This window comes from Mustelus asterias, chromosome 25, assembly GCF_964213995.1.
Source record: "Mustelus asterias chromosome 25, sMusAst1.hap1.1, whole genome shotgun sequence".
NCBI lineage: Eukaryota > Metazoa > Chordata > Chondrichthyes > Carcharhiniformes > Triakidae > Mustelus > Mustelus asterias.
In genome coordinates this window covers 4903624-4917526 of record NC_135825.1, presented here as the reverse complement: position 1 = coordinate 4917526, position 13903 = coordinate 4903624, and the positions used below count along the sequence as shown (strand labels likewise).

Below are 13903 nucleotides of genomic sequence, written 5' to 3'. Positions count from 1 at the left end.
CTGCCTTAAAGAAGCTGTGTTTTAAGAAACAGATTCGATTACAACCTCATCTGCGTTTCTTCACAAGGAATTTACAGCATTCAGCCCAGGAGGCTGGATTCCTGTAACAAGTGGGCATTAACCAAGCACAACCAAGCTGTATTGTGCTTATTTGGAGGGTTTTGTGTATTTAGGTGTTGGCTTTGGTTGGAACACGTTAGAGATATTTCCGTAAGAGTTATCGTGGTTGTTGTGCTTCTTGTTTGTAATTGTTAAAAGTTAGAAATCATAGAAATCCCACAGTACAGAAAGAGGCCATTCGGCCCATTGAGTCTGCACTGACCACAATCCCATCCAGGCCCTACCCCCATATCCCTACATATTTTACCCACTAATCCCTCTAACCTACGCATCTCAGGACACTAAGGGCTATTTTTAGCATGGCCAATCAACCTAACCCACACATCTTTGGACTGTGGGAGGAAACCGGAGCACCCAGAGGAAACCCACGCAGACACGAGGAGAATGTGCAAACTCCACACAGACAGTGACCCAAGCTGGGAATCGAACCCAGGTCCCTGAAGCTGTGAAGCAGCAGTGCTAACCACTGTGCTACCGTGCCGCCCCTTAGTTCTTGCTAAGTGTCTTACTATACATGTCAACAATATTCTTAATTAAACTTTGTTTTTGATGAAAGCTCCTCATGGGTCAGTTGAATCAAACCTGGAGTGAAACCTCTCACTCTCATCCTAACAAAATTCAATGTAAAATGTTACAAGTCAGGTGAGCTTCATAGAACATTTGAAGTATCCGACCTGACTTGTAACAGTTCCAAACTTCTGTCACCATTTGTGTGATGAAACTGTTTTCTAATTTCACTCCAAGGTCTGGTTGTAATTTTTAACCATGTCCCCCTGGTGCTAGACTTCCCAAAAAATGGAAGTGGTTTTTGACCTACCCTATCTATCCCTCTAATATCCTGAAAACCTTGCCTGAATCACTCCTTACCCTTCTACCTTCCAGTTTGTGTGATCTCTCCTTGTAATCTAATCCTTGGAGTACAGGTATCATTCTGGTACATCTCCCCCAAAGCCAGTTGATCCTTCCTAAGGCGTGGTGTCTGGTTAGAACAGCTCACAGTGATCCAGGTGTGGGCTGAACAAGTCTTTGTTTTGCTGAAGCTTAATTTAGGAGTCCTTCGTTTAGAAAATGGGAAGTACTTGTGTTTATTTAAAACCTTGCACCACTTCAGACCATTCCAAACCAGTTCAGAGATAATCAACAGCAACAATGATGGGCCATAAGACCATGAGATACAGGAACAGAATTAGGCCACTCGGCCCATCGAGTCTTCTCTGCCATTCAATCATAGCTGATAAGTTTCTCAACCCCATTCTCCCGCCTTTTCCTAGAATCCTAGAATCCCCATAGTGCAGAAAGAGGCGATTCTGCCCATTGAGTCTGCACCAATCACAATCCCACCCAGGCCCTATCCCCACGTATTTATCTTGCTAATCGCCCTGACACTAGGGGCAATTTAGCATGGCCAATCAACCGAACTCACACATCTTTGGAGGAAAGCGGAGCTCCAGGAGGAAACCCACGCAGACAGTGACAAGTCGGGAATTGGACCCATGACCCTGGCATTGTGAGTCAGCGATGTTAACCACTGTGCTACTGTGCCGCCCTACCACTGTGTTACCGTGCCACCAACTACTGTGTTACCGTGCCGCCCTACCACTGTGTTACCGTGCCACCAACTACTGTGTTACCGTGCCACCAACTACTGTGTTACCGTGCCGCCCTACCACTGTGTTACCGTGCCACCCTACCACTGTGTTACCGCGCCACCCTACCACTGTGTTACCGTGCCACCAACTACTGTGTTACCGTGCCGCCCTACCACTGTGTTACCGTGCCACCAACTACTGTGTTACCGTGCCGCCCTACCACTGTGTTACCGTGCCGCCAACCACTGTGTTACCGTGCCGCCAACCACTGTGTTACCGTGCCGCCAACCACTGTGTTACCGTGCCACCAACTACTGTGTTACCGTGCCGCCCTACCACTGTGTTACCGTGCCACCAACTACTGTGTTACCGTGCCGCCCTACCACTGTGCTACTGTGCCGCCCTACCACTGTGTTACCGTGCCACCAACTACTGTGTTACCGTGCCGCCAACCACTGTGTTACCGTGCCACCAACTACTGTGTTACCGTGCCACCAACTACTGTGTTACCGTGCCGCCCTACCACTGTGCTACTGTGCCGCCCTACCACTGTGTTACCGTGCCACCAACCACTGTGTTACCGTGCCACCAACTACTGTGTTACCGTGCCGCCCTACCACTGTGTTACCGTGCCACCAACCACTGTGTTACCGTGCCGCCCTACCACTGTGTTACCGTGCCACCAACCACTGTGTTACCGTGCCACCAACCACTGTGTTACTGTGCCACCCTACCACTGTGTTACCGTGCCACCAACCACTGTGTTACCGTGCCACCAACCACTGTGTTACCGTGCCGCCCTACCACTGTGCTACTGTGCCGCCCTACCACTGTGTTACCGTGCCACCAACTACTGTGTTACCGTGCCGCCAACCACTGTGTTACCGTGCCACCCTACCACTGTGTTACTGTGCCACCAACCACTGTGCTACCGTGCCACCAACCACTGTGTTACCGTGCCGCCCTACCACTGTGTTACCGTGCCACCAACCACTGTGTTACCGTGCCACCCTACCACTGTGCTACCGTGCCACCAACCACTGTGTTACCGTGCCACCCTACCACTGTGCTACCGTGCCACCAACCACTGTGTTACCGTGCCACCCTACCACTGTGTTACTGTGCCACCAACCACTGTGCTACCGTGCCACCAACCACTGTGTTACCGTGCCGCCCTACCACTGTGTTACCGTGCCACCAACCACTGTGTTACCGTGCCACCAACCACTGTGTTACCGTGCCACCCTACCACTGTGTTACCGTGCCACCAACCACTGTGTTACCGTGCCGCCCTACCACTGTGTTACCGTGCCGCCCTACCACTGTGTTACTGTGCCGCCCTACCACTGTGTTACTGTGCCACCAACCACTGTGCTACCGTGCCACCAACCACTGTGTTACCGTGCCACCAACCACTGTGTTACCGTGCCACCAACCACTGTGTTACCGTGCCACCAACCACTGTGCTACCGTGCCACCAACCACTGTGTTACCGTGCCACCAACCACTGTGTTACCGTGCCACCAACCACTGTGTTACCGTGCCACCAACCACTGTGTTACCGTGCCACCAACCACTGTGTTACCGTGCCACCAACCACTGTGCTACCGTGCCACCAACCACTGTGTTACCGTGCCACCAACCACTGTGTTACCGTGCCACCAACCACTGTGTTACCGTGCCACCAACCACTGTGCTACCGTGCCACCAACCACTGTGTTACCGTGCCACCAACCACTGTGTTACCGTGCCACCAACCACTGTGTTACCGTGCCACCAACCACTGTGTTACCGTGCCACCAACCACTGTGTTACCGTGCCACCCTACCACTGTGCTACCGTGCCACCAACCACTGTGTTACCGTGCCACCAACCACTGTGTTACCGTGCCGCCCTACCACTGTGCTACCGTGCCGCCCTACCACTGTGTTACTGTGCCGCCCTACCACTGTGTTACTGTGCCGCCCTACCACTGTGTTACTGTGCCGCCCTACCACTGTGTTACCGTGCCACCAACCACTGTGTTACTGTGCCGCCCTACCACTGTGTTACTGTGCCGCCCTACCACTGTGTTACTGTGCCGCCCTTCCACTGTGTTACTGTGCCGCCCTACCACTGTGTTACTGTGCCGCCCTACCACTGTGCTACCGTGCCGCCCTACCACTGTGTTACCGTGCCACCAACCACTGTGTTACTGTGCCGCCCTACCACTGTGTTACTGTGCCGCCCTACCACTGTGTTACTGTGCCGCCCTACCACTGTGTTACTGTGCCGCCCTACCACTGTGTTACCGTGCCACCCTACCACTGTGTTACCGTGCCGCCCTACCACTGTGTTACCGTGCCGCCCTACCACTGTGTTACTGTGCCGCCCTACCACTGTGTTACCGTGCCGCCAACCACTGTGTTACCGTGCCGCCCTACCACTGTGTTACCGTGCCACCAACCACTGTGTTACTGTGCCGCCCTACCACTGTGTTACTGTGCCACCAACCACTGTGTTACCGTGCCGCCCTACCACTGTGTTACCGTGCCATCAACCACTGTGCTACCGTGCCGCCCTACCACTGTGCTACCGTGCCGCCCTACCACTGTGTTACCGTGCCGCCCTACCACTGTGTTACCGTGCCACCAACCACTGTGTTACTGTGCCGCCCTACCACTGTGTTACCGTGCCACCAACCACTGTGTTACCGTGCCACCAACCACTGTGCTACCGTGCCGCCCTACCACTGTGCTACCGTGCCGCCCTACCACTGTGTTACCGTGCCGCCCTACCACTGTGTTACCGTGCCGCCAACCACTGTGTTACTGTGCCGCCCTACCACTGTGTTACCGTGCCGCCCTACCACTGTGTTACCGTGCCACCAACCACTGTGCTACCGTGCCGCCCTACCACTGTGCTACCGTGCCGCCCTACCACTGTGTTACCGTGCCGCCAACCACTGTGTTACTGTGCCGCCCTACCACTGTGCTACCGTGCCGCCCTACCACTGTGTTACTGTGCCGCCCTACCACTGTGCTACCGTGCCGCCCTACCACTGTGTTACCGTGCCACCAACCACTGTGTTACTGTGCCGCCCTACCACTGTGTTACCGTGCCACCAACTACTGTGTTACTGTGCCGCCCTACCACTGTGCTACCGTGCCGCCCTACCACTGTGTTACCGTGCCGCCCTACCACTGTGTTACTGTGCCGCCCTACCACTGTGTTACTGTGCCACCAACCACTGTGCTACCGTGCCACCAACCACTGTGTTACCGTGCCACCAACCACTGTGTTACCGTGCCACCAACCACTGTGTTACCGTGCCACCAACCACTGTGCTACCGTGCCACCAACCACTGTGTTACCGTGCCACCAACCACTGTGTTACCGTGCCACCAACCACTGTGTTACCGTGCCACCAACCACTGTGTTACCGTGCCACCAACCACTGTGTTACCGTGCCACCAACCACTGTGCTACCGTGCCACCAACCACTGTGTTACCGTGCCACCAACCACTGTGTTACCGTGCCACCAACCACTGTGTTACCATGCCACCAACCACTGTGCTACCGTGCCACCAACCACTGTGTTACCGTGCCACCAACCACTGTGTTACCGTGCCACCAACCACTGTGTTACCGTGCCACCAACCACTGTGTTACCGTGCCACCAACCACTGTGTTACCGTGCCACCCTACCACTGTGCTACCGTGCCACCAACCACTGTGTTACCGTGCCACCAACCACTGTGTTACTGTGCCGCCCTACCACTGTGCTACCGTGCCGCCCTACCACTGTGTTACCGTGCCACCAACCACTGTGTTACTGTGCCGCCCTACCACTGTGTTACTGTGCCGCCCTACCACTGTGTTACTGTGCCGCCCTACCACTGTGTTACTGTGCCGCCCTACCACTGTGTTACTGTGCCGCCCTACCACTGTGCTACCGTGCCGCCCTACCACTGTGTTACCGTGCCACCAACCACTGTGTTACTGTGCCGCCCTACCACTGTGTTACCGTGCCGCCCTACCACTGTGTTACTGTGCCGCCCTACCACTGTGTTACCGTGCCGCCCTACCACTGTGTTACCGTGCCACCAACCACTGTGTTACTGTGCCGCCCTACCACTGTGTTACCGTGCCACCAACCACTGTGTTACTGTGCCGCCCTACCACTGTGTTACTGTGCCGCCCTACCACTGTGTTACTGTGCCACCAACCACTGTGTTACCGTGCCGCCCTACCACTGTGTTACCGTGCCACCAACCACTGTGCTACCGTGCCGCCCTACCACTGTGCTACCGTGCCGCCCTACCACTGTGTTACCGTGCCACCAACCACTGTGTTACTGTGCCGCCCTACCACTGTGTTACCGTGCCACCAACCACTGTGTTACCGTGCCACCAACCACTGTGCTACCGTGCCGCCCTACCACTGTGCTACCGTGCCGCCCTACCACTGTGTTACCGTGCCACCAACCACTGTGTTACTGTGCCGCCCTACCACTGTGTTACCGTGCCACCAACCACTGTGTTACTGTGCCGCCCTACCACTGTGTTACCGTGCCACCAACCACTGTGTTACCGTGCCACCAACCACTGTGCTACCGTGCCGCCCTACCACTGTGTTACCGTGCCGCCCTACCACTGTGTTACCGTGCCGCCAACCACTGTGTTACTGTGCCGCCCTACCACTGTGTTACCGTGCCGCCCTACCACTGTGTTACCGTGCCACCAACCACTGTGCTACCGTGCCGCCCTACCACTGTGCTACCGTGCCGCCCTACCACTGTGTTACCGTGCCGCCAACCACTGTGTTACTGTGCCGCCCTACCACTGTGCTACCGTGCCGCCCTACCACTGTGTTACTGTGCCGCCCTACCACTGTGCTACCGTGCCGCCCTACCACTGTGTTACCGTGCCACCAACCACTGTGTTACTGTGCCGCCCTACCACTGTGCTACCGTGCCGCCCTACCACTGTGTTACCGTGCCGCCCTACCACTGTGTTACCGTGCCGCCAACCACTGTGTTACTGTGCCGCCCTACCACTGTGCTACCGTGCCGCCCTACCACTGTGTTACCGTGCCGCCCTACCACTGTGCTACCGTGCCGCCCTACCACTGTGTTACCGTGCCGCCCTACCACTGTGTTACCGTGCCACCAACCACTGTGTTACCGTGCCACCAACCACTGTGTTACTGTGCCACCCTACCACTGTGTTACCGTGCCGCCCTACCACTGTGCTACCGTGCCGCCCTACCACTGTGCTACCGTGCCGCCCTACCACTGTGTTACCGTGCCGCCCAACCACTGTGTTACCGTGCCGCCCAACCACTGTGTTACCGTGCCGCCCTACCACTGTGTTACCGTGCCGCCCAACCACTGTGTTACCGTGCCGCCCTACCACTGTGCTACCGTGCCACCCTACCACTGTGCTACCGTGCCGCCCTACCACTGTGTTACCGTGCCACCAACCACTGTGTTACTGTGCCGCCCTACCACTGTGCTACCGTGCCGCCCTACCACTGTGCTACCGTGCCGCCCTACCACTGTGTTACCGTGCCGCCCTACCACTGTGTTACCGTGCCGCCAACCACTGTGTTACTGTGCCGCCAACCACTGTGTTACCGTGCCGCCCTACCACTGTGCTACCGTGCCGCCCTACCACTGTGTTACCGTGCCGCCCTACCACTGTGCTACCGTGCCGCCCTACCACTGTGTTACCGTGCCGCCCTACCACTGTGTTACCATGCCACCAACCACTGTGTTACCGTGCCACCAACCACTGTGTTACTGTGCCACCCTACCACTGTGTTACCGTGCCGCCCTACCACTGTGTTACCGTGCCGCCAACCACTGTGTTACCGTGCCACCAACCACTGTGCTACCGTGCCGCCCTACCACTGTGTTACCGTGCCACCAACCACTGTGTTACCGTGCCGCCCTACCACTGTGTTACCGTGCCACCAACCACTGTGTTACCGTGCCGCCCTACCACTGTGTTACCGTGCCGCCCTACCACTGTGTTACCGTGCCGCCAACCACTGTGTTACTGTGCCACCAACCACTGTGTTACCGTGCCGCCCTACCACTGTGTTACCGTGCCGCCAACCACTGTGTTACCGTGCCACCAACCACTGTGTTACTGTGCCACCCTACCACTGTGTTACCGTGCCACCAACCACTGTGTTACCGTGCCGCCCTACCACTGTGTTACCGTGCCGCCAACTACTGTGTTACTGTGCCACCAACCACTGTGTTACCGTGCCGCCAACCACTGTGTTACTGTGCCACCAACCACTGTGTTACCGTGCCACCAACCACTGTGTTACCGTGCCGCCCTACCACTGTGTTACCGTGCCGCCCTACCACTGTGTTACCGTGCCGCCAACCACTGTGTTACCGTGCCGCCAACTACTGTGTTACTGTGCCACCAACCACTGTGTTACCGTGCCGCCAACCACTGTGTTACTGTGCCACCAACCACTGTGTTACCGTGCCACCAACCACTGTGTTACCGTGCCGCCCTACCACTGTGTTACCGTGCCGCCAACCACTGTGTTACTGTGCCACCAACCACTGTGTTACCGTGCCGCCCTACCACTGTGTTACCGTGCCGCCCTACCACTGTGTTACTGTGCCGCCAACCACTGTGTTACCGTGCCACCAACCACTGTGTTACCGTGCCGCCAACCACTGTGTTACCGTGCCGCCAACCACTGTATTACCGTGCCGCCCTACTACTGTGTTACCGTGCCGCCCTACCACTGTGTTACTGTGCCGCCCTACCACTGTGTTACCGTGCCACCAACTACTGTGTTACTGTGCCGCCCTACCACTGTGCTACCGTGCCGCCCTACCACTGTGTTACCGTGCCGCCCTACCACTGTGTTACTGTGCCGCCCTACCACTGTGTTACTGTGCCACCAACCACTGTGCTACCGTGCCACCAACCACTGTGTTACCGTGCCACCAACCACTGTGTTACCGTGCCACCAACCACTGTGTTACCGTGCCACCAACCACTGTGCTACCGTGCCACCAACCACTGTGTTACCGTGCCACCAACCACTGTGTTACCGTGCCACCAACCACTGTGTTACCGTGCCACCAACCACTGTGTTACCGTGCCACCAACCACTGTGTTACCGTGCCACCAACCACTGTGCTACCGTGCCACCAACCACTGTGTTACCGTGCCACCAACCACTGTGTTACCGTGCCACCAACCACTGTGTTACCGTGCCACCAACCACTGTGCTACCGTGCCACCAACCACTGTGTTACCGTGCCACCAACCACTGTGTTACCGTGCCACCAACCACTGTGTTACCGTGCCACCAACCACTGTGTTACCGTGCCACCAACCACTGTGTTACCGTGCCACCCTACCACTGTGCTACCGTGCCACCAACCACTGTGTTACCGTGCCACCAACCACTGTGTTACTGTGCCGCCCTACCACTGTGTTACCGTGCCACCAACCACTGTGTTACTGTGCCGCCCTACCACTGTGTTACTGTGCCGCCCTACCACTGTGTTACTGTGCCGCCCTACCACTGTGTTACTGTGCCGCCCTACCACTGTGTTACTGTGCCGCCCTACCACTGTGCTACCGTGCCGCCCTACCACTGTGTTACCGTGCCACCAACCACTGTGTTACTGTGCCGCCCTACCACTGTGTTACCGTGCCGCCCTACCACTGTGTTACTGTGCCGCCCTACCACTGTGTTACCGTGCCGCCCTACCACTGTGTTACCGTGCCACCAACCACTGTGTTACTGTGCCGCCCTACCACTGTGTTACCGTGCCACCAACCACTGTGTTACTGTGCCGCCCTACCACTGTGTTACTGTGCCGCCCTACCACTGTGTTACTGTGCCACCAACCACTGTGTTACCGTGCCGCCCTACCACTGTGTTACCGTGCCACCAACCACTGTGCTACCGTGCCGCCCTACCACTGTGCTACCGTGCCGCCCTACCACTGTGTTACCGTGCCACCAACCACTGTGTTACTGTGCCGCCCTACCACTGTGTTACCGTGCCACCAACCACTGTGTTACCGTGCCACCAACCACTGTGCTACCGTGCCGCCCTACCACTGTGCTACCGTGCCGCCCTACCACTGTGTTACCGTGCCACCAACCACTGTGTTACTGTGCCGCCCTACCACTGTGTTACCGTGCCACCAACCACTGTGTTACTGTGCCGCCCTACCACTGTGTTACCGTGCCACCAACCACTGTGTTACCGTGCCACCAACCACTGTGCTACCGTGCCGCCCTACCACTGTGTTACCGTGCCGCCCTACCACTGTGTTACCGTGCCGCCAACCACTGTGTTACTGTGCCGCCCTACCACTGTGTTACCGTGCCGCCCTACCACTGTGTTACCGTGCCACCAACCACTGTGCTACCGTGCCGCCCTACCACTGTGCTACCGTGCCGCCCTACCACTGTGTTACCGTGCCGCCAACCACTGTGTTACTGTGCCGCCCTACCACTGTGCTACCGTGCCGCCCTACCACTGTGTTACTGTGCCGCCCTACCACTGTGCTACCGTGCCGCCCTACCACTGTGTTACCGTGCCACCAACCACTGTGTTACTGTGCCGCCCTACCACTGTGCTACCGTGCCGCCCTACCACTGTGTTACCGTGCCGCCCTACCACTGTGTTACCGTGCCGCCAACCACTGTGTTACTGTGCCGCCCTACCACTGTGCTACCGTGCCGCCCTACCACTGTGTTACCGTGCCGCCCTACCACTGTGCTACCGTGCCGCCCTACCACTGTGTTACCGTGCCGCCCTACCACTGTGTTACCGTGCCACCAACCACTGTGTTACCGTGCCACCAACCACTGTGTTACTGTGCCACCCTACCACTGTGTTACCGTGCCGCCCTACCACTGTGCTACCGTGCCGCCCTACCACTGTGCTACCGTGCCGCCCTACCACTGTGTTACCGTGCCGCCCAACCACTGTGTTACCGTGCCGCCCAACCACTGTGTTACCGTGCCGCCCTACCACTGTGTTACCGTGCCGCCCAACCACTGTGTTACCGTGCCGCCCTACCACTGTGCTACCGTGCCACCCTACCACTGTGCTACCGTGCCGCCCTACCACTGTGTTACCGTGCCACCAACCACTGTGTTACTGTGCCGCCCTACCACTGTGCTACCGTGCCGCCCTACCACTGTGCTACCGTGCCGCCCTACCACTGTGTTACCGTGCCGCCCTACCACTGTGTTACCGTGCCGCCAACCACTGTGTTACTGTGCCGCCAACCACTGTGTTACCGTGCCGCCCTACCACTGTGCTACCGTGCCGCCCTACCACTGTGTTACCGTGCCGCCCTACCACTGTGCTACCGTGCCGCCCTACCACTGTGTTACCGTGCCGCCCTACCACTGTGTTACCGTGCCACCAACCACTGTGTTACCGTGCCACCAACCACTGTGTTACTGTGCCACCCTACCACTGTGTTACCGTGCCGCCCTACCACTGTGTTACCGTGCCGCCAACCACTGTGTTACCGTGCCACCAACCACTGTGCTACCGTGCCGCCCTACCACTGTGTTACCGTGCCGCCAACCACTGTGTTACTGTGCCGCCCTACCACTGTGCTACCGTGCCGCCCTACCACTGTGTTACTGTGCCGCCCTACCACTGTGCTACCGTGCCGCCCTACCACTGTGTTACCGTGCCACCAACCACTGTGTTACTGTGCCGCCCTACCACTGTGCTACCGTGCCGCCCTACCACTGTGTTACCGTGCCGCCCTACCACTGTGTTACCGTGCCGCCAACCACTGTGTTACTGTGCCGCCCTACCACTGTGCTACCGTGCCGCCCTACCACTGTGTTACCGTGCCGCCCTACCACTGTGCTACCGTGCCGCCCTACCACTGTGTTACCGTGCCGCCCTACCACTGTGTTACCGTGCCACCAACCACTGTGTTACCGTGCCACCAACCACTGTGTTACTGTGCCACCCTACCACTGTGTTACCGTGCCGCCCTACCACTGTGCTACCGTGCCGCCCTACCACTGTGCTACCGTGCCGCCCTACCACTGTGTTACCGTGCCGCCCAACCACTGTGTTACCGTGCCGCCCAACCACTGTGTTACCGTGCCGCCCTACCACTGTGTTACCGTGCCGCCCAACCACTGTGTTACCGTGCCGCCCTACCACTGTGCTACCGTGCCACCCTACCACTGTGCTACCGTGCCGCCCTACCACTGTGTTACCGTGCCACCAACCACTGTGTTACTGTGCCGCCCTACCACTGTGCTACCGTGCCGCCCTACCACTGTGCTACCGTGCCGCCCTACCACTGTGTTACCGTGCCGCCCTACCACTGTGTTACCGTGCCGCCAACCACTGTGTTACTGTGCCGCCAACCACTGTGTTACCGTGCCGCCCTACCACTGTGCTACCGTGCCGCCCTACCACTGTGTTACCGTGCCGCCCTACCACTGTGCTACCGTGCCGCCCTACCACTGTGTTACCGTGCCGCCCTACCACTGTGTTACCGTGCCACCAACCACTGTGTTACCGTGCCACCAACCACTGTGTTACTGTGCCACCCTACCACTGTGTTACCGTGCCGCCCTACCACTGTGTTACCGTGCCGCCAACCACTGTGTTACCGTGCCACCAACCACTGTGCTACCGTGCCGCCCTACCACTGTGTTACCGTGCCACCAACCACTGTGTTACCGTGCCGCCCTACCACTGTGTTACCGTGCCACCAACCACTGTGTTACCGTGCCGCCCTACCACTGTGTTACCGTGCCGCCAACCACTGTGCTACCGTGCCGCCCTACCACTGTGCTACCGTGCCGCCCTACCACTGTGTTACCGTGCCGCCAACCACTGTGTTACTGTGCCGCCCTACCACTGTGCTACCGTGCCGCCCTACCACTGTGTTACTGTGCCGCCCTACCACTGTGCTACCGTGCCGCCCTACCACTGTGTTACCGTGCCACCAACCACTGTGTTACTGTGCCGCCCTACCACTGTGTTACCGTGCCACCAACTACTGTGTTACTGTGCCGCCCTACCACTGTGCTACCGTGCCGCCCTACCACTGTGTTACCGTGCCGCCCTACCACTGTGTTACTGTGCCGCCCTACCACTGTGTTACTGTGCCACCAACCACTGTGCTACCGTGCCACCAACCACTGTGTTACCGTGCCACCAACCACTGTGTTACCGTGCCACCAACCACTGTGTTACCGTGCCACCAACCACTGTGCTACCGTGCCACCAACCACTGTGTTACCGTGCCACCAACCACTGTGTTACCGTGCCACCAACCACTGTGTTACCGTGCCACCAACCACTGTGTTACCGTGCCACCAACCACTGTGTTACCGTGCCACCAACCACTGTGCTACCGTGCCACCAACCACTGTGTTACCGTGCCACCAACCACTGTGTTACCGTGCCACCAACCACTGTGTTACCGTGCCACCAACCACTGTGCTACCGTGCCACCAACCACTGTGTTACCGTGCCACCAACCACTGTGTTACCGTGCCACCAACCACTGTGTTACCGTGCCACCAACCACTGTGTTACCGTGCCACCAACCACTGTGTTACCGTGCCACCCTACCACTGTGCTACCGTGCCACCAACCACTGTGTTACCGTGCCACCAACCACTGTGTTACTGTGCCGCCCTACCACTGTGCTACCGTGCCGCCCTACCACTGTGTTACCGTGCCACCAACCACTGTGTTACTGTGCCGCCCTACCACTGTGTTACTGTGCCGCCCTACCACTGTGTTACTGTGCCGCCCTACCACTGTGTTACTGTGCCGCCCTACCACTGTGTTACTGTGCCGCCCTACCACTGTGCTACCGTGCCGCCCTACCACTGTGTTACCGTGCCACCAACCACTGTGTTACTGTGCCGCCCTACCACTGTGTTACCGTGCCGCCCTACCACTGTGTTACTGTGCCGCCCTACCACTGTGTTACCGTGCCGCCCTACCACTGTGTTACCGTGCCACCAACCACTGTGTTACTGTGCCGCCCTACCACTGTGTTACCGTGCCACCAACCACTGTGTTACTGTGCCGCCCTACCACTGTGTTACTGTGCCGCCCTACCACTGTGTTACTGTGCCACCAACCACTGTGTTACCGTGCCGCCCTACCACTGTGTTACCGTGCCACCAACCACTGTGCTACCGTG

At 57.9% G+C, this 13903-nt stretch overlaps 1 long non-coding RNA gene across 1 annotated transcript in view; it reads right to left on the bottom strand.

The window, feature by feature from the left end:
• The window catches only part of LOC144479172 (uncharacterized), a 33201-nt gene that overhangs the window by 761 nt on the left and 18537 nt on the right, over positions 1-13903 (bottom strand). The gene's annotated exons all lie outside the window — the stretch shown is intronic.